Below are 26,035 nucleotides of genomic sequence, written 5' to 3' on the forward strand. Positions count from 1 at the left end.
TTATGACCTCCCAGAGGCTAAGTCGCGCTTGCTGTCGGAACACAGTCCGTCAGGCCCCTCCGCTTTTGCCAGCCAGACTCGGGAGCTCTGCTTGGCCGGCGAGCCGCCCCTCCGCCCCGGCTCCCTCCCGCCAGTCCGTGGAGCGCGCACCGCCTCGCCGCCCTTCCTACCCTCTTCCGTGGGCCTCTCGTCTGCGCTTGGCTCCGGCGACTCCGTTCTGCTAATCCTCTGGCGGTTTTCTGGGGTATTTAGGCAGGTGTAGGTGGAATCTAAGTGATCAGCAGGAAGGGCGGTGAGCCCAGCGTCCTCCTACGCCGCCATCTTCCCCGAGGTACTGATGTTTTAATGAAGTCAAGGGGAATTTTCTAGCAAAACTCCTTCTGGCTCAGGGAAGATCAGCCTTTTGTCCTATTCAGTCCTTCACCTGACTAGATGAGGCCCACTCACTTAATGGGCAGCTAACTGCCTTATTCAAATTCTACCCCTTAAATGTAAAAATTATTCAAAACACTTTCACAGAAATATCCAGAATAATGTTTGATCAAAATCTGGGCACTGTGGCTCCACCAAATTGATACATACAATCTATCATCACAATTATTAACTTGCCTAGATTTCCATATTAGATTTGAGATGTGATTAGCAATGTACTGAACCTAGGGAGTAAAATGTCCCCTAGAAAAAAACTACAGTTCATCAGAAAATCACTCACTAAAATAAAACAGTTTAGTGTTTTTCAACTTTATTTGTGTGGTTCAAATTGAATTATGGAGTTTCTTGGGGTTTCACCTTGAGGAATTCCTGGTTTCTTGGGTGGTAAAAAACAGGGAGAGATCATGTATGAGTGTGTGTGTGTGTGTGTGTGTGTGTATTTTTGAAGCTGTGAGGAATATTTATTGTGAGGAATGTGTGAGACGAATTACTGTGGGTTATGTCAATCTTCCTCAGTTCCTAGCACATGTTAGGAGTCAAGTCAGGTTGGTTGCTGTTTGTTTTTTCCTAGTCTCTTTGGCCAGCTTGGTTACCATGGTGATCCAGTAACTGCTGTTGGGTTTTGTACAGACTGAAATGCATTTATGATTTTGCTTAAAGCACTCATCACTATGATATTTGTTAACTGTCACTTTTATAATGTTGTAATTCCTTGTAGATTTAGAAATTGACATTCAAAATTTAGTTAGAGCTTTTCCCTTTTCCCCTATCATTGACCTATTTAGTCATGTATTTATTTTATTAGTATGAATCATATTTTTGTATTTTACTCAAATAGTTACCCTTTGACATTATAATTATGTATTTTGATTGTCACACTGTCACAGAATTGGGCAGTGTTAGCCCGTTCAAATTGGCTTCTGTGTCCACTTGCTGCCTCCTGTGAATTCTCTGAACATGAGCTTTGCTGTGTGAGTCTGATTATCTCCCAATCTGTAGAAAGTACACTAAAACCTTGGATTGCTAGTAACTTGTTCTGTGAGTGTTCCACAAGATGTGCAAACATTTCTAATAAATTTTAACTTGATAAATGAGTGATGTCTTGCAATATGAGTAGTATTTGAAGCCAAATGTCACATGATCACAACTGAGCCAATGGTTCTCTCTCTCTCTTTCTCTCTCTGTCTGCAGGATTGTGGGTGATCGTCTCCCATGCTCGGATGCTCAGGCTCAGGCTGCGGTGTTTGGCAGAAATCAGTGAGTTTTCAGAATGTTGGAAGGTGCCCACAAATGGTACTAGTGTATTTTTTGTCACTTCAAAGCACCCATGGACAGTCCTTTTGTTTTCCACACAAGAGTAAGCTTAGGAATGCTTTGCTTCATTCTAGGTTAGGCTGCCTGTATGTATAGACCTTTACCTCTGCTGCCTTATTGCCAGTTACATTAAATCCAGTATATGACAAGAGTTTATCAATACTGTACTGTAGTCAACATCTGTATGAGTGTATACAATGGCCCCCATGAATAAAAAGATTCTATTGAGCCAAGAGATAGCAGTGATTTCATTAGTGATAGTGAAAATTGTCCTACACAATGACCCTCCTCTCTTGTCTCCCTCACACCAGCCACGAAGGTTTTCAAAGGTAAGTGCAGGTTAATTTGTTTATTTTTCTTTATATTTTCTATTTTATTTATTATTTTGTATTATGTTACAGTCTTGTAATAATTTTTATGTGAATATTTTTGGGTTTTGTAATGAATTATCAGAGTTTCCATTATTTCTTATGGGGGAATTCACTTTGATATACAAATGCTTTGGATTATAAACATGTTTCCAGAACAAATTATGCTCACAAACCAAGGTTTTACTATAATGTTTTTAGGGGTGCCTGGGTGGCTCAGTTGGTTAAGTGTCCAACTCTTGATTATGGTTCAGGTCATGATCTCATGGTTTGTGGGTTTGAGCCCTGCATTGGGCTCTGTACTGACAGTGTAGAGCCTACTTGGGATTCTCTCTCTTTCTCCCTCTCACTGTCTCTCTCCCGCTTGTGCTCTCTCTCTCTCTCACTCAAAACAAATAAAAAATGTTAAAAAAACAAATAAACTTTATTTTTAAATTAATTTTTATTGTTTAATTTATTTTTAAAATTTTTGAAGTTTTATTTATTTTTGAGAGAGAGAGAGAGAGAGAGAGAGAGCAAGCAAGCAGGTGAGGGGCAGAAAGGAGGGAGACACAGATCCCCAAGCAGGCTCCAGGCTCTTAGCTGTCAGCATAGAACCTGACGCCGGGCTTGAACTCACAAACTGCGATATCATGACCTGAACTGAAGTCAAACACTCAACTGACTGAGCCACCCAGACGCCCCTAAAATAAGAAAGTAATATTTCACCTCAGAGCAATCCTCTGAGGATTTAAAGACAAAAAGTTTAGCAATGCTTATTTCATTCTGTTGAAGTGATGCTTTGGATATGAACATCATAATATGACTACTAGAAAGAATACTTGGACAGAGAGCAGCAAGCAGGAATGGGCCAACATTTCCATGATGTGAGAGCTTCAGGGTCACTGCTATGTGAGGGAGGGGTCTAGGGGATGGAGCTGGGGAAGAGGCACAGCATCATTTCAAAGCTTCCAGTGACCTGAGTAGGGACTGGCAACCACATCCTGTCCCATTTCCCTTGCCTTTCATGTGCTCTCTCTTCCTCTCCCTTTCCTCTCTATTCCATGTGCTATCTGATCCCCTGACTGTCCCTTCTAGTTGAACATCAAAGCAGTGTGTGGACTCTGACCCCAGAAAGAAGAGTTGAAAGAGAAAAACCAAATATGATGTTCAGTGTGCTTGACAATTTCCTGGAGCAAGAGTGAAGAGAACAGGATCCCATCACTGAGACATTTTAGGTAAGTCACTGCCCTTCCTGCAGTGTCTTCTGTACAAAGGTAACAATATTCAATGTTCCCAGCCATCCAGGAGTATTATTCAAGTGTGAACCCATGTAGGAAAGGAATATGTGGTCATAGTTGTAAGGGAAAAACTGGTGCCCTTTTGAGTAATTCTATTAACAGAGACATCCCACATATCACAGAACTCAGCATTAAACTAATGATACACAAACGTCAGATGTTTATGTCAGGAGTTTTCCAAGTATTGTCCATCAAAATTGGAACAGGTGATTGTTAAAAGAGCAGGTAAATAGGTCCACCCTAGGTCTGTTGTACCCAAACGAGTAAGGTGGGTTGGGAGGTGTCTAAATTTTAAATAGCTTCTTTTGTATATTGTGGTATTTATCCAAGTTAGAAAGTCACTACTGTGAATTGCAACAAGGTGTTCTTAAAATTTTGAATCCTTTCATGTCTTATTTTAGTATAGATTTGTCCTGCAACAGAGCTTTTTGTATCTGTGTCTGCTCCCAGTGTATTAAAAGGGAACAGTTTTTTTCTCTTCAGTCATTCTTATTCAATGTTTCATGTGAGGGAGGCTACAGTAGTTTCCTAAGGGTACCATAACAAAGTACCACAAACTGGATGGCTTAAATTATAGAAATTTATAGTTTCATACTTCTGGGGGCTAAAGCCTGTAATGAAGGTGTTCCCAGAGCCAGGTTCCCTCAACGTCCTTTTGGGGACTCTACCCATGCCTCTTTATATCTTTTCGTGGTTTGTTGGCAAACTGCATATTTTGGCTTGCAGTTGTATGACTCCAAACTTTGCTTTCATGGTATTATCCCTGTTCTGTCTTCATATGGTTGTCTTCTTATAAAGATTCTGATCACATTGATTGATTTGGGGACAGACTATATTCCAGTATGATCTCATCTCAACTAATTATACCTACAACAACCATACTTCAAATATGGTTACATTGAGGTACTGAGTATTAAGATTTCAACATATCTTTTTTTGTGGTGACACACCTCAACCCCATATCAGGCACTGCTGTGAATGCAACACACCAAACAAGGTGAATGAGTGTCCCTAGTGCTTTGTATGTAGCTTGAAAAAACTGGTAATAAGCAGGAAAGGAAATGAATAAGCACGACAATTTCATATTGGAATTAACGGTTTCAAAAAGAGAATGTTTCAAAAACATTTTTTTTTGAATAGAAAATGAAAAAAAGTTAGAGATGGAGGGAGGCAAACCATAAGAGACTCTTAAAAACTGAGAATAAACTGAGGGCTGATGGGGGGTGGGAGGGAGGGGAGGATGGGTGATGGGTATTGAGGAGGACACCTGTTGGGATGAGCACTGGGTGTTGCATGGAAACCAATTTGGCAATAAATTTCATATTAAGAAAGAAAGAAAGAAAGAAAGAAAGAAAGAAAGAAAGAAATCTATGGAAGAGTTTAGAGGAAGTAGCATTTTTGACATTAGAAGCTGTAGTGAGGGATTACGTGATGGATGGGGTGGAATAGTATTATCTCTTGTAAATTCAGGATGCTTCTTCATGAGGCAAAATTGTTCTAAATTTAAAAATTAAAGAGTGTTTTTATGACTGTTGAATATGATAAGCCAAAGTGGATAATGTTTTAAAACTTATAATGGATTACATGTCTAGAACTGAACTCTAAAATAAAATAGACACTTTACGTTCTAAAAATAAAATAAAATAAAATAAAATAAAATAAAATAATATAAAATAAAGTGAAGTAAAATAAGATACGATAAGATAAAATAAATAAAATAAAATAAAATATTTTCCTCAAAAAAATGATGGGACAGGGATTATTATAGATGGGGTGATTCATGAAACTATCTCAGAAAGTGATATTTGAGCTGAGTCCTGAAAAACAAGAGGAAACCAGGCTGGGGCTGGCCTTTTGGTTTGTGATATGTGTGGCACCAGCTGTTTCAGGAGCAAACAACGAGCTCAAGTGCATGGAGCCTGGCAGACAAAGTGTGGGTGGTAGGACATGAGGTAAAAGGGCAGAAAGGAGCTACATCATTTGGGCCATGTAAGGAGTTTGGAGTCATTCTGAGAGTGGTTGGGTCATGTAAGGAATTTGGAGTCATTCTGAGAATGGAGAGTTACAGTATTAGAATGACATAATCTGATTCATGTGCTCAACAACATATGAGTCACAAGGTGGCTCTCCTATTGTGATGAGAATGTTCTGGACAGGGACAAGATGTCTGTGGGGATTATCATTAAGAGAATCTTGCAGCTATCCAGCAGAGGGATGAGGGTAGCTTGGTCCAATGGTGCTGCAGTGTGCAGGGGGCAAGGGTGGCTGTGGGCAGGGCATGTTGGGTGTAGGACACTTGGGACCTGTAGTGGCTGTGGGTGAGGGTATACAAAGATAATCCAGGATCCTTGATGAGCCTGTGACTATTTGTTCAGATTTGTGCAGAAATGATGGTACTGTTTCCTGAGATCAGCTACTACAAGCCCTTTTTAGATGTTATCATGATAATTATTTAGGCACCCAATAGTGGTTATAGTGAAATTTAGTGATTTAAAACACATATACCAGTTGATAGGATTCAGTTTTAAGTTTATTGACCTTCATTAAAAACACATGAAAAGTTTTTATAAAGCTACCAAAACTGTTAGAATCTGTACTTGCATATATTTATAAAAATTATAACATTTATTGAACTGTTACTGTGTGTCTCACTCTAATTGTGTTCGCGTATTAAGTCATTACAATGACAATTCTTGAGGAAGGGCAGATTGTTTCCTCATTTACAGAAGAGGAAACTGAGGCACAGAGAGTTTCTTTCACTCTCCCAGGGTTCAGAGAAAGCTAGATTTCCCAATGTCTGTGCAGTAGAAGTTCTTAAATGATATGATTTATGACTATTTGTTCTTGTAAAAAGCAAAACACGAGGATATATTTTTGTTTTAAGCTTTTTTATTCTTCGGTAAGTATTGTATAATTGCAATTTTGCAAGTCAGGCAATTGAGTGACTCTAACGTGAAGTAAAAGTAATCAAACTCACATCATCTGTAAGCAGAGGACTATGGTTTATAACCAGTCTGTCTCCAGAGTCCATACTCCTGACCAGTTCAGTTACAAAGGAGAGACATTTGTTGAACTGTGGCAGCCCATGGTGGGTGATGTTAGACCAGACCCATATCTCTTTCGGTAGTGTCAAAAAGAAAACTGCAGGTCAAAATGGAGTCACTTATGCTAGGCCAAGTCACCAAACTTGGGCTTAATACCTAACCTAATTACATTTTTAACCACCCCCAAAATTTCATCTTGACTCGCCAGTCAGGACGATTCTGGTCTAAACCAATAAAATAATCCATCACATGGGCCTCTGGATCCCCCAAAGGAAGAAGAGGTAATCCACCTATTAAACCTGTTTGTACCAAAATGAAGGTGACCTCTCCTGAAATAATCCTATTTTCTGTTAAAGACTTCCTTGTCCTCCTTTAAAATCTTTTTCCTTCCTCTAGCCCTGTCTGGAGCCTCTCTTTACTTGTTAGATGGGATGCTATCAGATTCATAAATTACTTTAAAAATCCAATTACATATATGGATTTACTCAGTCAAATTTTTGATATTTACAGTGAAAACTATGCTTTAGTACACATTTATCCATATAAAGAGGGTATTGTTTAATAAAAATGAGAAGATAATAATTATAACAACCAAAATGCAATAATCCTCACAGTTACTACATACTAGACAACTTACTATTTTTTATCTTTGTTCACTTTGTTCTTCTAGGCTTGTGGTGGTATCTCATTATGGTTTTAAGTTACTTTCTGTGAACTCTTAAGTTTTTTTGTTTTTTTTTTTCATTCAAATGTCCTATTGCTTTCATGTTCCATTGACTAGATTCACAAACTGGATCTTTGTCCCATGGTTTTCCATTCTGAATGATGTGATTGTATCTCTAGTGTGTTGTTTATTCTGGTCCTTTGGCCCCTCTTAGGTCTTTTAAATTGGTAGTAAGATATAGAGTCTTGTTCAGATTTTGTTTTTTAGGAAAGAGTACCTCAGATATGGTGTTGTACTTCCTGTAGTGTTAAATCAGGAGCTTTGTCATGTCTGGTTATCTCTCCTCCTGTGTTGTTGAGATTTATCATTGGGTTCAGATTTTGTCAGCCTGATTCATCCATTATGAAATTTCCCATTCACTTTTTAACTCAGGTTTTTTGTAGCTTCTTAAAGATTGTTGCCTAGATCTACATTTCATTAACATATACAAAGAGTAATGTTTTAATTTTTTAATTTCATCTGCACTTATATTAGGTAGAATTCTTCTGTGAAACAAAGTACCCCTCAGCGACTACATGGTTATACTGAAGAATAGTCCATATAGAAGGGAAGGATGAATGCTTACTTCTTTTGCAGTATTTCCACTTTTCAAAACAATGTGTTGTTTTTCCAGAATACTTCAAAGGTAAACAGTGAGTTGGTTTTATGCTTTTTGTTGTTCTTTTATAGTGTCATAATGAGCTTTAAATGCTTATATATTTGAGATTGTAATTAACTTATTGCAGACATTAAAAGTTTTGATATTTAAATTTTCCTGTCTTTGGCCTGTGGGATTTCCTTTGGGTTGGCTTTTATGTCTTTGACATGCTTTCTGGTATGAGAGTTTGGTCCAGATTCACTTGGTACAATCCCTATCCAGCTCTGCAATCAGGCATTTCTCCAAGAAATCCTGGTTCCATCTAGAGGGAAATGTTTTTAGAGGATTCAGTCTGGAAACTAAAAATGCTCATTGCTATTTGGTCACTGTTTCTTGCGTTGGAGCCTGTAGATATGAATTATAATTTTTATGAAAATACATCTCATCCTTGTCAACCCTGATCTGCTCCTCTGTGATGTTATAGGTAATCATTTTTTTCAGTTTTTGTTTTAACCCTCCAGTTAAGAAAATATAATAAAATACAATATGTATTTTAGTTTTATCCCCTGTTCATAGGTAAAAGGTGGCATATTCTACACCAGTGTTGTAAAATAGACATTTCTGCAGAAATGAAAATATTCTGTGTCCATGCTGCTGAATATGGTAGCCACTAGCTACCGTGGGTGTTAAGGTTCTAAAATATGGCTACTACCACTGAGCAACTAATGTTTAATTTCACTGAAATTTAAATAGCCCTGTATGACTAGATGGTATGCTATTGGATGACAGCAGCTCCACACATTTTTCTGCACTTTGCTTTTTTCCCAAACAATTATCCTGGATATCACTCCATAGCAGTACAGAGGTGAAGTCTTCATTGGTTTTCTAGCTGAATGGTACACCAGGACATAGATGTGTCATAGCTTCTTAATTTAGGCCCTTATTAGTAGACAGCTGTCTTTTTTCTAGTCTTCTGCTGTTATGAATTTGTCTGTAAATGAGTATCTTTACACTTTGGCTATTTTATTTTTTGCATTGCTTCTTTGGAATAGATTCTTAAAAGAGAGGTTACTGGTTCCAAGAGGAAACAGATATGTGATTTTACTAGACAGCCATCAAATCCCATCCACTGGGTTTCTACCAATTTACATTTCCTCCAGTGATGCATGGAAATTCCCATTTGTTCACAGAATACCTGATTAAGAAGAAGTACTTTTTTTTTTCTTGGCATGTCTTATCATGAGTTAGGTTGTGCAATTTTTACATGTTTTAAAGTCTTTTTTTTTCTGATAAAATACCCGTTTGTATTCATCACCCCTTTTTCTTCCCTGGTGTTGTTCCCTTTACTTTTTCATGATTCTTGATATATCAGGAATACAACCTTTGTGATGTAAGTTGTAAATATTTTCCCCAATTTGTAACTTTTCATTTTACTGTGCTTATGTTTTTTTTTTTTTTTTTGCTTTTGCCATGCAATTTTTAAATAAAATTAAATGCATCACTGTTTTCTCTAAATGCTTCTGGAATTTTAGTCATAGTTGGAAAAGTTTCCTATACCACCAAGTTATAGAGGAATTTTACTATATGTACTTCTGTGGAAATGAGAGAGATGAGAAAGAGATGGATCATTTTGGGGTGTTAGGAATAAGAAGAACAGTAGAGATGTGACCATGTTGTGAGCAATCTGTGAAAACCATGTCACCAAGTCAGGAGAATTTGATGTTGAGATCAGGGTGTTGATCTTCTGCTTATCTTTGAAAATTCAGTCTCTCCTCTTTCCCCTGTGGATGTGGATTCAGGTTTCCACAAGTGGGACATGAGCTCTTCAATGAAATAGAAACTCCATGCCATGCCATAGGTCCCCTCACATAACTGAAGAGGAGGGGATAAGATAGAGACAAAATCATTTCCAAAATCTACCACACCATCAGTCCCTGCACTAATGCGAAAGTAAAACCTCTAGTTTGTACCCATGAAAAAACAAAGACTGAAACCATACAAGTGTTACCTTGTCCTTCACTCTCTATCTGGCAGTAAGTTCTCCTCAGGAGACAGTTGTAGCCTCTTAGTGCTATTGAAGAGGATGGAGGTATGGGTTCCAAGTTGGCTCAGTTTCCCAAGTACAACCTCTCCCCTTACAATCACATTGTTTCCTGTTTAGATGCCATGTTTCCAGGACTCAGGGTCAAGCTTGGATGAATGTTGCTTGGAATGGAGTCTTTTTGAGGTTAAACCTCACCACCACCCCACGGGGTGGGCACTAACAACCATCTTGCTGCTTGTAGACGTTTCTAGTTATCCAGTCTAGATGCTAAGAGAAGGAAGATGTGGATGCAGATGTGGAACTGGAATGACTTTGCCTGGCACATAGTAAACATTTAATTCACATTTAATAAGCATGATATGAAGATATAGATAAGTAGGATCTGAAAGTATGTATATGTTCTTTCATTATTTTAATACACATATGAATTTTTCAAGGAACATTGGGATCACATAGCAGTTATTGTTTAATAATCTGGTTTGAAGAAAACTTTTTGTTTCCATTTCTAAAAATTATGTCTTTTCATTAGAATAGGTAACCTATAGAAATTGAAAATGATGTGTCTATGTAGATTTGTGGACCCTGTGGTAGGTCATCTGTAAAATGGGTAGGTTGATACTTACCTCACAGAGTTGTTGTGAGAAGAAATGAATAACTAATAGGACATATTTGAAACATAATACTGTAAAACTTCCACACACATATGTATGGTGTCTCCTGTGTTCTCCCCTCAACAAAAGAGATGACTTAACCATAAGCAACTCATAGATTTCATTGGGCTTTGACACAGCAGAAAAGGAAATGTACACATATTTATACATTGGATTAGCTTTAGTGCCATTTCTTTGTAGATGAGTTACCTGATTAGGGTAATGAGGAAGCAAATCACCCCCTCATTACTGGTGTGTGTGTGTGTGTGTGTGTGTGTGTACACAACATAATAATTTATTTGTATCTATATCATGGAATGATCATCACAGTAAGTGTTGTTAACATTTATCACCTTACATAGTTACAGATTTTTGTGTGTGTGATGAGGACTTTTTAGATCTAGTATTTTGACAACTTTCAAATATGCAATACAAATATTATTAATTATATCACCATGCTATACATGACGTCCTCATGGGTTGTTTATTGTATGAATAGAAGTTTGTACCCTTTGACCCACCTCACCCATTTTGCCCACCCCTCAGCCATGGCTTCAGGAAACCAGCAATGTCTCTTCTATATCTATATGCTCAGGTTTTTAGTTTGTTTGTTTAGATTCTGTACCTGAGGTCATATGGTATTTGTGGTTGCCTGACTTACCTCATTTAATACACTAGGCTGGAAGTCCATCCATGTTGCCACAAATGGCAAGATTTTATTCTTTTTTTTATGGCTGAATAATACTCTTTTGCGTATATATAAAGCACATTTTTTTAATCCATTCTCGTCTATTGACACTTAGGTTGTTTCTATATCATGGCTATTGTTAATAATGCTGCAATTAACGTGGAGGGTGCATATATCTTTTCAAGTTAGTGTTTTTGTTTTCATCAGATAAGTACCCAGAAGTAGAATTGCTGGATCATATGGTAGTTCTATTTTTGTTTTTGTTTTTGTTTTGTTTTTTGATGAACTTCTATAAAGGTATTTTATAGTGGCTACACCAATTTCCATTTCTAGTAACAGGACACAAGGGTGCCATTTTCCTCACATTCTTCAACACTTGTTATCTGTTTTTGTTTTCATGATAGCCATTCTAAACATGGGAGAGATAAATCTCATTGTGGTTTTGTTTTGCATTTCTCTGATGATTAGTGATGTGAGATATTTTTATGTATTGTTTACCATCTCTATGTCTCCTTGGAATACTGCCTATTCAGACCTAATGTCCATTTGTAGATTGCATTGTTTGTTTTTTTCCTTTTTGCTATTGAGTTGCATGCATTTGTATATATATTTTGGGTATAAACCTCTTATCAGATATTATAGCTATTTGATTTTATTTCTGGTCTTCTTTTTTAATTTCCATTTTGAAATTGCAATAGCAGTCTCCTATTGACTGCCGGAAAGGAGACCATACAGAATAACAGAGTGTGAAGATGGGTCTGCTGTACAACAGACTGAAAAATGGAGACATGAGTCTCAAATACTGGACTGGTCCTTACCTACAGGTCTGTGGGTAGTGACTTCCGCTGTGCTGGCCTCAGGCCTTACAGAGAAAGACTGCATATCCCAATGGTTAGAGTGGGAGAAAATTGGGCACATTTAATTACTGGTTTCATAATCTTTAGCAAATTTTGAGTCTTCAGATATATGAGACATACATGTAATGTATATGCATTACATTTGCATACATGGAAAATATTATGGGTATGTAATGGACTGAATTGTGTCCACACAAAATTCATGCATTGAAATCCTAACACCCAGTACCGTAAAATGTGATAGTTTTTGGAGACAAGACATTCAAAGGGAAATTAAGATAAAATGAAATTTTATGGGTGGGCCCTATACCAATATAAATGGTGTCTTTATAAAAAGGAAAATAGATGACAGAAAGACAGATTTAGTGGTATCTATGTGAGGATACAGTGAATAGGCAACCATCTACAAGCCAAGAAGAAAAGCCTCAGAAGAAAACAAATTTGCTGACACTTTGACGTTGGACTTTTAGCTTTCACAATTTTGAGAACATTTATTTCTATGGTTTAAGTTAGCCAGTAATCTGTGTAATTTTGTTATGAAAGCCCTAGCAAACTAATAAAGGAAGGAAATGCACAAATATGATACTTAAAAAAAATTAATGAGTGGTGGGGTTGCAGTTTATTTATTTTTACCTGGAATTAGCTATAGTTTTCACTTTCTCTAAATTACTATAGATGATTTTTCAAAATCAGAATTGAAACCATGGTTGTTTTGAAATATTACAGATTTAAGATAGTTATAGAAAAAAAAAGTATATCAGACTTCTCTGCCCTAATATTCATAAGTAAACACTACATACAGAAGTGACACTCACTTTGCCTTCTTCTATGATGTCCCAGATGTGACCAGTTCCAATAATTGGGGATTTTGCTCTTGAAATATTTATCATTTCTCCTTCAGTGAATGAAATATTACATTGTTTTATTACAAGTGTTATTTATAGATGCCTGGCTATTTAATCGAAAAGGAGGAAGGAAGAAATATAAAAAGAACAAATTCACATCTCAAAAAAGTGATCTCCATTTCTGCCTCCTTGACACGTGTTCTCTTTCAGAGCTTCTAACATGGACACACCCATTTTCTCACTTTACATGCTGTAGGGAACACTTACAGAATGAGCAGATACTATGTTCACTCACTTAAATCAGCTGTGTTCACACTTAGAGTTCTCAAGCTCCAGCTAGCCCCAAATTGTGTCTCAATGTTTCCTGAACCTGAAACATCTTCATTTGTTCAGGCCGAATTTTCTGGCTTTCATTCACACTGTTACTTACCTAGGCCTGTACATGTGGAGCTACTCTGGAATATCCTGGTGAGGTTGGACAGTGATTGTAGGGAGTTAATTTTCCTGTGTCCAGACTAACGCCCAAATCCTTAGTTTGGTTTAGGGATGCATACCATTTTGGTTTTGAGCTGATTTGTATTACAACTGCTGGGCACATTAATATTTGAATTTATGTTTACTATTTTAGTTACACAATGAGGGTACGTCAGAGGTGTTTCAATCTATGTGTGTTTGCTTACTTGCACCCTGGGCTAAAGGAGCTTTTGTTCAGACTTCTCCCTGAATCTCTATGTTGAAGCATCTCCCCTCTGGAAGCTGGGCCATCATGCACCCTCCCCCTTTCCCTCCCCTGTGGGTTCCCTGATTGGCTAACTGGAAGTTTAAGCCTATGAGCCTGCTTTTAGTTCAAGGGACTTTTATTTGTAGAGAACAGAAAGAAGCATTTTGATAGTAATTTTCTCTCATGACCTTCACTAAATCCTGGGAAGTGGAAACATCATAGGACTGTGAAATGTAAGGGTTTATTTGAAAGACATGCTTGCCTTTCCCCTAGGCATCTGTTGTGTCCCTAAAGCCACCTAATTAAGACTGTCATGTGGTAGATTCAAAAATTAATTTTATGACACCTTATTACACTATACCCTTGCTTTAGAGATTTTCTACATCTGATGCAGACTCACTCTCCAGTGGGAATGGCTGAGGATATTTATTTTTCTCTTATTTTTTCGCTTCTAAACCCAAGTGCTTTTGTTGTAAATAAAAATGTAAAATACGGGACATGAGGAAAAATAAGTCATTGGAAACCCTTAAAAGTCTATTACTCAGGGATAAGCACTGTTTCCATTTGCATATATATATTTTTCAGAGATTTTACTATGCAAATATGACTATATTTAAGAAAAGAAATGAGATAATATTCTACCTACAGTTTTGTAAACTGATTTTTATGATAAATATTATATTATGAAAGTCAATGAATGCCATACAATGTGAATGCACATAATAAAACTGGCAGTTGAAACTTTAATGGTCCATTCTGAAATGATATTAGTAATATGATTAATATTCATTGTTGCTGTCCTCTGTCCAATACTGCTGTAAATGCTAAACCTATACTTACTCATTAATTCTTACTACAACCTATCAGGAGGAGCTATTGTTGCCTGACTTTAAATATCAAGGAACTGAAGCACAGTAAGAGCAGGCCTGGTAAGATTCAAGACATAAATTCAAAAACAGGCTGTGTGGCTCCTGAGTAAATACGTCTTATCAGTATATGATATTGCTGCTCATATCATAAGATACCACCTTATTTTAATCACACCAAGGCAACAAATCCAGAAATAAAGAAACAAAACTAAGGTACTGTATTAATTTACATGGACTTCTGTAATAAAGTATACAGACTGGTGACTTAAAACAACAGAAATTGACTTTCTTGCAGTTCTGGAAGCTGAAGGTCTGAAATCCAGTGTCAGTGGGGTCTTGCACATTGAGACATTAGAGACAATCCTCCTTGCCTCTTTCTGGCCTCTCGTGGTGAACATTAGTCCTTGATGTTCATTGCTTGCGGCAATAATATTCCAACCTCTACCTCTGTTATTGCATGTTTTCCCTGTGTGTCCCATTCTTGTTCTTCAATGGCATTTTCACCTTCTTATAATGCCATAAGTCATGTTGGATTGGGCCTGACCGAATGAACTCACGTTAACCTGATGCATTTGCAAGGACACTATTTCCAAATAGGGTCTTATTCATAAGTTTTAGAACCTCAGCAATTTTTGTGAGCAAATACAATCATATAGCAGGTACAATGATTTTTCCCATCTAACTAGGCAGAAAATATTATTTCAATAACCAGAGGATGGGATTAAAAAAAAAAAAAAAACTAAGAGTACCTATTCTCCTCTGACTCATCCCATTATGCTCACAGACATGATGAAAGACAATGTAGGAAAGGTCCTTCTTATGATTCTTTTATTAATTAATTTTATTTATTTGTTTTATTTAAGTATATTTGACATAGAATGTTATATTAGTTTCAGTTTTACAACATATTGATTAGACAATTCTATACATGACACAATGCTCACCCTGGTGAATATAGTCACCATACCACATTATTACAACATTGTTGATTATATTCTTTATGCTGTTCTTTTCTTCTCCATGACTTATTCATTTTTTAACTGGAAGTTGGTAACTCTTTATTCCTTTTACGTATTTCACCTATCCTCTCACCTACCCCACCCCCTCTGGCAACCACCAGTTTATACTTGGTACTTAAGAGTCTACTTTTTGTTGTTATTGTTTCTTTGCTTGTTCATTTGTTCTTCTAGTTTTGACATATAATTCATATAATTGAAATCATGTGGTATTTATCTTTCTCTGTCTGACTTATTTCCCTTAACATAATTCCCTTTAGGTCCATTCATGTTCTCACAAATAGCAAGATCTCACCTTTGTTATGGCTGAGTAATATTACATTTTATGTATATACCACATATACTCACTATGAATCTTATTGGTAAATGGATCAATATGATATTTTCAGGCTTTGTCGCAAGCAAGGTACTGTTTCCCCAGAAACTGTCTTTTAAGACTATGTGACAAGAAGGAATTCAACCACTTACATTAGAGGCACCCTGGGTGAGTTCTCCATCCTGTTACTTCCTCAGTATCTTTGGGTTTCAGAGCATTTACTCTTATTCTGGGTCAGGATAATGCTGCTGACCAATCACAAATGATGCAGGAACAGATATCTGGAGCCACCATGGCCATGCCCAGGCACCAACACAGGTTTCAAGACACAGTAGGATGTTTCAGAACTGACACATCACTAGTGGGTACTAAATGATATCAAAGATGAGCTCATGGATGAAGACTGGTGAGTCCAATAGTGAAAATAAGAGAAAGGGGAAACCCAAAGCTAGGGAAAATATACAAAACTTAGCAAAAACTCCATTGGTGGAAAAAGCCTTGCCAATTATACCTAATTATTATGTACTTTCGGCCTGCCTTCTAAACACAAAAAACTCTTTTCTTTCCTTGGGATCAAAGCACGCATTTAACCTTTAATTTTTTGTTAGTGTTTTTAATCCTTTCTTTAGACAAATGATGCATTTCATTGCTGAAAACGTAGCACTTATGGATGAACAAATTGAAGCTCCCTATGTTGTTCATTTTGAGCCTGCAGAATGACATACAGAGCAAATGTGTCAAAACCTTTTTCAAATAAGTTCTTTTCAGAGTAAATACCCCGAGCCAGCACAGACTTAGTAAAGCTATATTGTTTAACAATGTTCAGTGAAAATCAGTGACCCTGAGACATGCCACATTTCAAGTGCTTTGGGAATCATCAAAGACACATTCAACAATGCAAGATCTTCATCTGGAGTTCAGAATATATCAAATCCATTGACAAGTCAGTGGTGCTGTACTGTATATATCTACTTGGTTGAAGATATGACTTTATTTTTTGTAAGAGAGTTTCCATATCTAAGTGAGAAGGGAGAGAGAGCAAACTGGCAAACATATAGTTAAGGCTTTCCCAGGAATAATGTCTTTTGGATCAACTGTCCCAAGGGAGTGGCAGATGCCATTTATGTACCAAGAGGTGAATGTAATTTCCCTGTTGAATGCTGTAATCAAGAACAAACAACTGTTGACTCTACAAATTTAACAATACTGTGTTCGTTTTAATTTTTTTTTAATTGACTGTGTGTCTTTCTTTGTCCCCTACAGCTCTACCACCTCCAAAACACGCTTACAGTTATAGCTTACTGTCAGTTCAGACCAGAGCTGGACCTCCAATATCAGGATTAGATATCCCATAAAATGTGGGTGTTTTTTTAGTATCAGAAAAGTGATAGATACAGAGGGATTGTTTGAGTTGAGTGAAATTCCAAAGAGCTGCCTGATTCCATGAAGTTAAGCTCCCAACCTCCATCCTCCCTCCCCTTGCAGAGTCTCCTTTGCTGAGACTCTCAGAGTTGCCATCCTGGATCTCAACACTGAGTAACATCACACTTATTTCCATATCTGTAGCTCTCTTTTAATGAAGAGTACATTTTGCAAAGACTATAAAAATATGAAAGAGTTTGTATACTGTGATACCAATTTTACAAGGAAAATTCATAAATATATTAGCAGATCCATTTGCTGTTGACCCAAGACTACATGGTGTTCATTGATTTCCTTCTTTCTTCATCACTTTCTGCTGAGGTACAGTGTGGACTGTACAGAGGGTCCTTACCAGAGAATGGCATGTTCACCCTCTATTACCCCACCCTTATATAGGCTGCACATACCTTCTTCCCGCTCTCTGTCTTTCATCCTCTGTCAATGACACAAGAGACGGCTGCCCAGACCCCAATCTTATGCCCCATTCTCTTTCATCACCTACCCCCTCTTCTTACTGCACCACCCCTGGAATACCTGCCACAGTGGGGCAAATCACATCACTGCCATCAAGCTTTTCAACGTAGCCAGGCCCTGAAATATATGCTTTCATAATTTTATTTTACACCTACCAGTTTATTTCAGACAGAAGTAGAATCATATTGTGTAGGTTCAAAGCCTGGAGTTTGGGGAGATTATTGTGTTTAGTATTACTACTTGCAGACACCAAGGAAATATTTGATGGTAATGGTGCTTTGGTGCCACCTTGTGATAAAAGTCTGAACTGCAGCTTGAACATCTCAAGGAAGGAAAGTAGGAGGGAGGGGCTGTGACCTAAACACCTCAGACTGAGCTTTCTAGAAGTCTGGATGGAAAGGGTGGAATTCCTTGGGTATATTGGGAATATTGATGGAATTCTCTAGGCATTTCATATAAATGGAATCATACAATATGCTATGTTTTCAATATTCAGCTTCTTTCTCTTGGCTTAACATTTTCAAGGTTCAAACATAATCAGTACGTCATTCCTGTTTTAAAAGTTTAATTTTATTTAATTTATTTAATTAACATACAGTGTTATATTAGTTTCAGGTGTATCATAATTCAACAATTCCATACGTCACCCAGTGCTCATCACAACAAGTGTACTCCTTAATCCCCATCACCTATTTCACCCATTTTCCCTCCCACTTCCCCTCTGGTAAACATCAGTTTGTTGTCTATAGTTAAGTTTCTTGGTTTCTCTCTCTCTGCTCATTTGTTTTGTTTCTTAAATGCCACATATGAGTGAAAAAATATAGTATTTTTCTTTCTCTGTCTGACATTTCACTTAGCATTGTACTCACTAGCTCCATCCATGTCCTTGCAAATGGCAAGTTTTCATTCTTTTTATGGCTGAATAATATTCCATTGTGTATATATACCACATCTTCTTTATCCATTCATCTATCAATGGACATTTGGACTGCTTCAATAATTTGGCTATTGTAAATAATGCCTCTATAAACATAGGGGTGCATGTATCACTTTGAATTAGTGTTTTGTATTTTGTAGATAGATATTCAGAAATGCAATTACTGGATCATACAGTAGTCCTATTTTTAACCTTTTGAGGAAACTCCATACTGTTTTATGCAGTAGCTGCATAAGTTTGCATTCTCAACAGTGGAGGAGGGTTCCTTTTTCCCCACATCCTCTCCAACACTTGTTTCTTATGGTGAGAGTGGACATTCTTGTCTTGCTCCTAACCTTATGGGGAAAGCTCTCAGTTTTTCCCCATTGAGTGTGATGATGGCTGTGGGTTTTTCATATATGGCCTTTTTTTATGTTGAGGTACGTTCCTCTAAACCTACTTTGTTGAGGGCTTTTATAATGAGTTGATGTTGTACTTTGTCCATGCTTTGTCAAATGTTGTATTTTGCATCTATTGAAATGATCATATGGGTTTCATCCTTTTTCTTAATCATGTGATGTATAACGTTGATTGATTTGTGAATATTGAGCCACCCTGACATACCAGGAATAAATCCCACTTGATTGTGGCGAATGATTTTTTAAAATATATTGTTGACTTTGGTTTGCTAGTATTTCATTGAGGATTTTTGCATCTATGTACATCAAAGATATTGGCCTGTAGTTCTCTTTCTTTGTGGTGTCTTTATCTCGTTTTGGTATCAGTGTAATGCTGGCCTCATATAATGAAATTGGAAGTTTGCCTTCCTTTTCTATTTTTTTGAAATAGTTTGAGAAGAATAGGTATTAACTCTTCTTTGAATGTTTGCTAGAATTTGCCTCTGAAGCTTTCTGGTCCTGGACTTTTGTTCGTTGGAAGGTTTTTGAATATTGATTCAATCTCTCTGCCTGTAATTTGTCTATTCAAATTTCTATTTTTTCCTGCTTTAGTTTTGGTCGGTTATATGTTTCTAGGAATTTATCCATTTCCTCTAGGTTGTCCAGTTTGTTGGCATATAGGTTTTTATAATATTCTGTTTTAATTGTTTGTATTTCCATGGTCTAGGTTGTTATTTATCCTCTTTTGCATGTAATTTTATTTATTTGAGATCTTTCTCTTTGTTTCTTAATGAGTCTGACTAGAGGTTTATTAATGTTGTTGATCTTTTCAAAGAACCAACTCCTGATTTCATTGATCTGTTCTGTTTGGTTTGTTTGTTTCTATATAATTTATTTATGCTCTAATCTTTATTATTTCCTTCCCTTCCTTCTGCTGTTTTTGGGCTTTGTTGTTCTCTTTCTAGCTCCTTAAGGTGTAAAGTTAGGTTGTTTATTTGATATTTTTCCTGCTTTTTGAGGTGGGCAAAGTATTGTGATAAACTAGCTTTTTAGAACCACTTTTGCTGCATCCTAAATGTTTTGGACTATTGTATTTTCATTCTTTTCCAGGTACTTTTGGATTTCTTCTTTGATTTCCTGCTTGACCCATTCATTGTTTAGTAGCATGTTATTTAACCTCCATGTGTTTGTGTTCTTTCCAGATTTTTTCATATGGTTGATTTCTAGTTTCATAGCATTGTGGCAGAAAAGATCCATGTCCTATATAACTTGGATCTTTTTAAAATTGTTGAGACATGTTTTGCGGCCTAATATGTAATCTATTCTGGAGAATGTTCCTTGTGCACTTGAAAAGAATGTGTATTCTGCTGTTTTAGGATGGAATGTTCTAAATAAATCCATCTGGTCCAGTGTGTCATTCAAAGCCATAGTTTCCTTTTTGATATTCTGTTTGGATGATTTGTCCATTGTTGTAATTGGAATGTAAAGTCCCCTATTATTATTATATTACTATGGATTAGTTACTTTATGCATATTATTAACTGTTTTATGTATTTGGGTGCTCCATGTTCAATGCATAAATATTTACAATTGTTATATTCTCTTGTTGGGTTGTCCTCTTTTTTATTATACAATGTCCTTCTTTGTCTCTTGTTATAGTCTTTGTTTTAAAATCTCTTTTGTCTAATATAAGTATTGCTATTCAGCATTTCTTTTGACATCCATTTGCATGATAAATTTCAATATTTAGCTGTCTCTAGGTCTAAAATTAGTCTCCTATAGGCAGCATATAGATAAGTCTTCTTTTTTTTTTATCCATTCTTTCACTTTATGTTTTTTATTGGAGCATTTATTCCATTTACATTCAAAGTAATTATTGATAGATATATATTTATTGCCATTTGATCACCTGTGTTGTGGTTGTTTCTTCTTTCTCTGATCCTTCATTCTCTTTCTCTGTTTCAGGGTTTGCTGGTTTTCTTTAGTGATATATTTGGATTTCTTTCTTTTCATTCTTTGCATATATACTAGTGGTTTTGATTTGTGGTCACTATTAGGTTTGTATATAACCTCTTCTACATAAAGTATATATTAAATTGATGGTCATTTTAGCTTTACCCCACTCTTAATCCTTTCCTCCCCACATTTTAGGTATATGGTGTGATATTTTGCATCCTTTTATTTTGTTACTTCCTTAACTAATTATTTTATAAAATATTTATTTTTACTGCTTTGTGATTCCTACTTTCATACCATCACTTTTGGTCTTTTCTTTACACTCAAAGAGTCCTGTTGAATATTTCTTGCAGGGGGAAGCCATTCATTGCTTTTAGACAATGGCAGACTTCTCTAAGATGAGCCTTAAGGGCTACTACAAACCATGTAGCTGCTGAGGAATGATATTCCAACTGCTAAACCTCTTTTCGCATGATGAGATCAAGGTAGCTTCTCTACTTTTAGGCTAGTTAGTGAAACTCAAAGGAGCTGTTCCAGAGCATACTTTTATTCATATCTATGAACTCACTTGAGCTAGGATTCATATCCCACCAGGTATGTGAAGGGTTGGGTTCTCCTGAGGACTGTTGCCCTTGAATCTGGAGTAGAAGCTTCAGCAGCCATCAGGACACAGATCCTCAGAATCAGCCTCCATCAGGCACCTGATATGAGTTTGGCTATCAGCATGAAGGGCTGAACAAGGGGCGATAAATCCAGCTATCACTACGTTTTCCTGGTGTAACTGTATTTCCCTGATGTGCCAGGCACTAGGTTAGTGACAATGACATTGATACAATTAAGTAGTGATTATAACAGCTGCATGTCATAATGGACCTGGGACCACCAGGACCACATGTCATGGGACCACCAGGGCCTTTTTCTCTTCCTGTCCTCATCTACACCTTAACAACAAAGTTGAAAAGGAAAAAGAAGTGGCCTGAATTCATATAGACATTCACAATCCTGCAGTAACCACAGGGCCACGGGCTTGCTCATGTGTATCACTGACTGTTCTTAGTGATCCTGTTTGTGAAGCATTATCACCCCCATTTTACAGAGGGAGAGGCTGGGACTCAAGAGTTTTTACTTGCCTTCACTCCTGCACCCCTGCCTTTAGAGGAAAGCAGCTCCAGGACACCCTTCAAGCAGGACCCATGCTCATTGTGGCCAGACTGATGCCAATGGTTTGACTTATGAGATAGGTGGGTCATTGAGCCCCACAACAGGAAAGAAGTGACTTGAATCTGGACCCCTTAGTCTCCCAACAGCCCAGGGTAGTTCAGCCCCCTTCACGGGGACCCACATTCTTAGCCGAGTCCCAAGCATCTGAAGATGGGGCCTGTTTTCCTCACCATAAAAGCCGTTTACAAAACTGTCAGTAGGATATTTCCTCATTACTGTAATCAAATATAATTACATTTACATAGTAAAATTTCTAAAAAAAAATTTGCAATGAAAAATGCTTATCTGTAAGTAATAGACATTAAGGGTTCTAATGATTTTTTTCCTCCCCTATCTTTTCCATTTTTATTTGTAATAAAAGCACTTGGGTTTAGAAGCAAAAAATAACAAGAAAAAAATAAATATTCCCATCCATGCCAATAAGAATGTGGTCAGATATAGAATATTCCTAAAGCAAGGAATTAGGTAATACAGTAGCCACAGCATTAAGTTATGAATCTATGACATAACAGTCCCAGTGAGTGGCTTCAGGGACACTACAGATGTCTAAAGAAGAACAATTATAAACCTTACATTCCTCAGTCCTAGGATGTCTCCACCCCCCAGGGTTTAGTGAAGGTCATAAGACAAAAGTACTTTCACAACATGATTCTTTCTGTTCTCTTCAAATAATCAGGTTCATGGGTTTAACCTCCCAGTTAGTCAAGCAGGGAACCCACAGAGGAGGGAATGGGAGGCAAGTGCCTGAGATGGCCCAGGACTCAGCCCACAGCTTCTAAACGGGGGATGCTTCAACAGCAGGATTCAGGGGGAAGTTTAGTCACAGACTTCTTTAGCCCAGGGCCCAGAGCAACCAACACAGGCGAATTAAAATATTAATTTAAAGTATCTTACTTGTGCAACCAAAATAGTAAAAGGAAAGGAAAATATTTACATGCACAGCACTTTTAATAGTAATCAGCTCAAGTTCAAATTAGGAGGCATCTCTAAACCGATCTAAGGTTTTGGGTGTTAGTCTAGACACAGAAAATGGCACTTCCTACAATCACTGCCTTATCTTACCAGGATGGTCCAGATTAGGGTCTGGATATTTAGGCCTAGATGAGTAACATTGTGAATGAAAGCCAGAAAACTATTCCCAGAGGGAAGATGTTTCATAGTCAAGAAACACTGAAACACTGTTTTGGGTTGGTGGAGCCTGGGAACTCTAAGACTGAACACAGATGATAAAAAAGTGACTGAACATAGTATCTGCTGATTATATGAGTGCTTCCTACAGCATGTAAAGTGAGAAAATGGTGTGACCGTGTTAGAAGTTCTGCAAAAGAACATACATATATCTTACCTACAGCCTTGTAAACATTTTTTATCATAAATGTTATATTATGAAGGTCAATCCATGTCATACAACATAAATGCACACAATAATAAAAATGGCAGTCAAAACTTTAATTGTCCATTCTGATGTGGTATTAATGATAGCATGATTTACATTTATTGTTGGTTTTTCCTTGCCCAAAACTGGCATTAGTGCTAAAGCTATACTTACTCATTAAGCTTCACAACAATTTATGAGGAACAACTATTTTTTTTTTTTGGCCAACTTTCAAAATCTTGGAACTGAGGTACAGCACAGGCAGGGCTGGCAAGTTATTTTTTCGCTTTACTTTTTTTATAATATAATTTATCGTCAAGTTGGCTAACATACAGTCTGTACAGTGTACTCCTGGTTTCGGGGTTAGACTACCGTGAATCATTGGTCACACACAACACCCAGTGTTCATCCCAACAAGTGCCCTCCTCAATGCCCATCACCCATTTTCCCCTCTCCCCTACCTTCCCCTCATCAACCCTCAGTTTGTTTTCTGTATTTAAGGGTCTCTTATGGTTTGCCTCCCTCCCTCTCTGTAACTATTTTTACCCCTCCTTCCTCCATGGTCTTCTGCTAAGTTTCTCAACTTCCACGTATGAGTGAAAACATATATGTCCTTCTATGGCTGAGTTATTTCACTTAGCATAATACCTTCCAGTTCTATCTGTGTTGCTGCAAATGGCATCATGTCATTCTTTCTCATTAGCAAGTTGAATTCCATTGTATATAAAACCACGTCTTCTTTATGCATTCATCAGCTTATGGACATTTATGCCCTGTCCATAATTTGGCTATTGTTGATAGCACTGCTAAGTTTTAAAGTTTAGATGTGAACTGACGCTGTGTAGCTTCTTAGTAAGTGCATGTAACCAGTAAATGCTACTGCTACTGCTGCTCCTGTCATAAGATAGAGCCTTATTGTTAATCACAGCAAAGCAACAAATCCAAAAAAGAAACAAAAACTAAGGTTCTCTATTAGTTTCCATGTGCAATAAAATATACAAGCTAGTAGCTTAACAAAACAGAAATTGAGTTTCTCACAGTTCTGGATGATAAAAGTTTGAAATCGAGGTGCCAGTAGGGCCTTGCACATTGGTACACTAGGGAGAATCCGTGCCTCTTCCTGGCTTCTGGTGGTGACCATCAATCCCTGATGTTCCTTGCTTGCAGCAATGTCATTGTAGACTTTGCTTCTGTCATCACATGTTCTGCCCACATATTCTTGTCTTCAATGGCATTTCCAGTTCCTTATAATTCCATAAATTGTATTGGATTAGGCCTGCACTAATGACCTCATTTTGCTTTACCTGATTACATCTTCAAAGACCCTCTTTCCAAGTCCTCATTCATAGGTATCTGGGTTTAAAACTTGAAGGTACTTTTGGCAGTACAACTAAATAACAGGTACAGTGATTATTTTTCCCACTTAACCAGTCAGAAAATATTTCTTCAACAAACTGGAAGTTGATTTTTCAAAAAAAATCTAAAAGGAATGTAGTACCTTACTTCTTCTCTGACTCATCCCACAATGCTCACAGACATGATGAAATGTAATGTTACAGATAGCCTCTCTATGATTCTTTCTTTCTTATGTATTTATTTATTTTTAAATTGACATATAATTATCATACAATGTTATATTACATTCATATGTGCAACATATTGATTTGACAATTCTATGCATTACTCAATGTTCACCAGGGTAAGTGTAGCCACCATATGACATTAATGAAATATTATTGACAATATTCCCTATGCTGTGTTTTCCATCTCTGTGATCTATTTTTTTTTTTTATAACTGGAAGCTTGTTCCTCTTAATCCCTTTTATCTGTTTTTCCCATTTCTCCACCCACTTCCCCTCTGGCAATCACCGTTTCTTCTCTATATTGAGTCTGATTTTTGCTTGTTCCTTTGTTTTGTTTATTTTTAAGATTCTAAACGTGACTGAAATCATATGGTATTCATCTTTCTTTTGTTTTTTTTAATTTTGTTTAAGTTTCTTTATTTTTGACAGAGACAGAGTGCGAGCATGAGCTCAGGAGAGGCAGAGAGAGAGGGAGACTCAGAACCCAAAGCAGGCTCCAGGCTCCAAGCCGTCAGCACGGAGCTCAACGCGGGGCTCAAACTCATGGACTGCGAGGTCATGACCTGGGCCGAAGTTGGACGCTTAACCAGGCGCCCCTGGTATTCATCTTTCTGTCTGAGATATTTCAATTACCATTATACCCCCTAGGTCCCTCCATGTTGTCACAATGATAAGATCTCATTTTTTATGGCTGAGTAATATTCCATATTCTACACACACACACACACTCACACACACACATACACACCCCATCTGCTTTGTATGTTTCTTATTTGTAAATGAATCAACATGTCACTTCAGGCTTCATCAGAAACAAGATCCACTGTTTCTGTCTTTAAGCCTATGCTACAGCAAAGAATTTATTCACATTAGATGAATCCCAGGTGAGTTATTCATCCTGGTACTTCCTCAATGTCTTCAGGCCTCAGAGTATTTGCTCTGATT

General features: G+C 37.2%; 1 long non-coding RNA gene across 3 annotated transcripts in view; it reads left to right on the plus strand.

Moving 5' to 3' along the window:
• The window catches only part of LOC123594629, an 80,345-nt gene extending 54,779 nt beyond the window's left edge, over positions 1–25,566 (plus strand). For 2 of the 3 annotated variants that reach the window (XR_006710814.1, XR_006710813.1), the window contains exons 5-7: positions 3,192–3,331; positions 7,637–7,787; positions 25,520–25,566. This is a non-coding gene — a long non-coding RNA (uncharacterized LOC123594629). Of the gene's footprint in view, positions 1–3,191; positions 3,332–7,636; positions 7,788–15,818; positions 17,193–25,519 lie in introns of those variants that run through there. The other variant, XR_006710815.1, reaches the window with a different exon arrangement.
• The last annotated feature ends 469 nt before the right edge of the window (positions 25,567–26,035 follow it).

The sequence above is a fragment of the Leopardus geoffroyi genome, chromosome X, assembly GCF_018350155.1.
Source record: "Leopardus geoffroyi isolate Oge1 chromosome X, O.geoffroyi_Oge1_pat1.0, whole genome shotgun sequence".
In the NCBI taxonomy this organism is placed as follows: domain Eukaryota; kingdom Metazoa; phylum Chordata; class Mammalia; order Carnivora; family Felidae; genus Leopardus; species Leopardus geoffroyi.